This window comes from Cheilinus undulatus, linkage group 13, assembly GCF_018320785.1.
Source record: "Cheilinus undulatus linkage group 13, ASM1832078v1, whole genome shotgun sequence".
NCBI classification, from domain to species: Eukaryota; Metazoa; Chordata; class Actinopteri; order Labriformes; family Labridae; genus Cheilinus; species Cheilinus undulatus.
In genome coordinates this window covers 38,368,417-38,370,618 of record NC_054877.1, presented here as the reverse complement: position 1 = coordinate 38,370,618, position 2,202 = coordinate 38,368,417, and the positions used below count along the sequence as shown (strand labels likewise).

The window sequence follows — 2,202 nt, the reverse complement described above, 5'->3', positions numbered from 1 at the left end:
GTCTGCATGTTTCCATTGCCCTTATTTGCTACTTTATTTCCTTTTTTACTGTGTTTAGCCCATTTTGCCTATTTTATCCAGCTGGTTGCAATTTTTTTTGCACCTTTTTTGCCACTTTTGGACCATTTTTGCCTCCTGTAACTCTTTTTTTAAAATAATAATAATAATGCATTTTATTTATAGGCACTTTTCAAAACACTCAAGGTCACCTTACAAGAAAAGGTTAAAACAAGAAAAACAAATTAGACTACAAAATATACACAAGTTAGTAATAAGTCAAAACAATGAATGAAACAGGCTAAGTTTTTGCCACTTTTTCACCCATTTTTGCCGTTTTTCTCTGTGTTCGACATTTTAAGCCAATTTTTGCCACCTCTTTTAATAGATAGACTTTAATTAGATAGAGCTGTGGGTAATACCTACGTGCATGAAAATCGATACACATATGTGTCATGATGAGACGAAAAAAAATTACATTATGACAAATCCTCTAAAATGTACAGGAACCAAACTACAGATGCCGAAAGGTCCAGATTCTGCATTTTTACAGGTCAGACAGACACTTTGCGCATTTGAACGAACTCATCCAAGGACTTTCATCTTTTTACTTTTACCTACTTTTACTCAAACTAGACAACCTTGAGACTAAAAGTTGTGCTCTTGGTGAGTTTTCACCATAGGGCAGCGACGTTATTGGAGCACAAACTTAAACTTTTAAAGGCTTTTTTTTGAAAGTCTACATCAGACTGCCTCGTTACTGTGTCAGATATATTGTGGGGTGTCCAACTATCCCTCTAAGGTGGACTGAGTCTGTGGTAATAGGGGGTTTCTGAATTATTTCATTTCAAAGTAGGGCTGGGCAATTAATCCAAAATTAGATTAAATCGCAATATGGCCTTCTGAAATTTTCAAATCACAGAAGATGCAATATTTATTTACCTGAAATTTATGTCAAAATAGCAGTTTAAAACTTTTTTGCAGCAGCAGAGATGTTATGCATTACATATCATGCAATCATTCACAGGTATTTTTTAGAATAGTCTAACCCTCCAGTTCCCAGCCCAAGTCCTTCCAGGCTGAGCTACTGCCGCCCCAAAACACAATGTTCCCATACCGGGGGTCAAACCCGGGCCGCCTGGGTGAAAACCAGGAATCCTAATCGCTAGACCATATGGGAAATTAGTTGAAACAGAACCACATAATGGAAAAACATCACATTAGACTACTGTGTTTAATAAGAGACACCTTAATTTATACATAATATATTCTAGTATATTTCATTTTATTGAGTTTATTAATCTGAAGGGTTTTTTTTTTTTTTTTTTACTGTGGGGGAACCGGAGCATCCCGGAGAAAACCCACATTAACACACACAAACAATAACACCTGAGGAGTAATATTCTCCATATGCTGGAGTCCATCACTCTTTCAGTGTCATGTTGGATGTGCATAGGTGAGGATGTGCTCAGAGGAGACTACTGGCTATGGAGAACGTATCATATCTACACCTGAGGTGGTTGTGATCATGACCAGATCAGATTTTGATATTTGCCAGTAATTCTGATGTTCTCTTCCTCCAGCTCCAGGCACCGACTCCTCAGTTTGCAAATCACCACTTTGTTTGCATCCAGTTCAAACTGCTGCCTGGTGAGCCTGAGCTCCACATTTCTAGATGGGATGACTGAATGTAGGGCGTTTGCTTCTGAAGGTTGGTGAGCTTGAAGCTGTTGTTCTGAGCCTGTAGAGCCTCTGTCAGTCTCTGCTGCAGCTCAGATTTACACCTCCTCTCTTCTCTGAGTTCACCTTCGAGCGCCGCCATTCTCGCCGCGCTCTCAATCTGCGAAGCCTTGAGCTGCCCGATCGTGGTTTGTAAGTTGGTGATGGTGAGCTGATAGTTGGACATGATCTCATTGTTGACTGAGCGCATCTCTTCAGAGCAGTTCTTGAGGTCAACGACAATTTTATCAACTCCCTGCTGCAGCTCAGAGTAACGCCTCCTCTCTTCTCTGAGTTCACCTTTGAGCGCATCCATTCTCGCAGCGCTCTCAATCTGCGAAGCCTCAAGTTCCTCCTCTAGAAGTCTGATCTTCTCCATCACATTAGCCAACCGAGTGCTCTCCTGGTTCATTTCCCCCTCAGACGTGCTGCTACCTTCTCCATTGCTCTGTGGTCGTTCTTTTGCAAGCTGGGTGAGCTTGTTGT

At 40.9% G+C, this 2,202-nt stretch overlaps 1 non-coding gene across 1 annotated transcript; it reads right to left on the bottom strand.

Moving 5' to 3' along the window:
• Positions 1-1,105: 1,105 nt before the first annotated feature.
• trnae-uuc lies at positions 1,106-1,177 on the bottom strand. Its single transcript has one exon. It is a non-coding gene; the product is annotated as a tRNA-Glu (tRNA).
• Between the last annotated feature and the right edge of the window lie 1,025 nt (positions 1,178-2,202).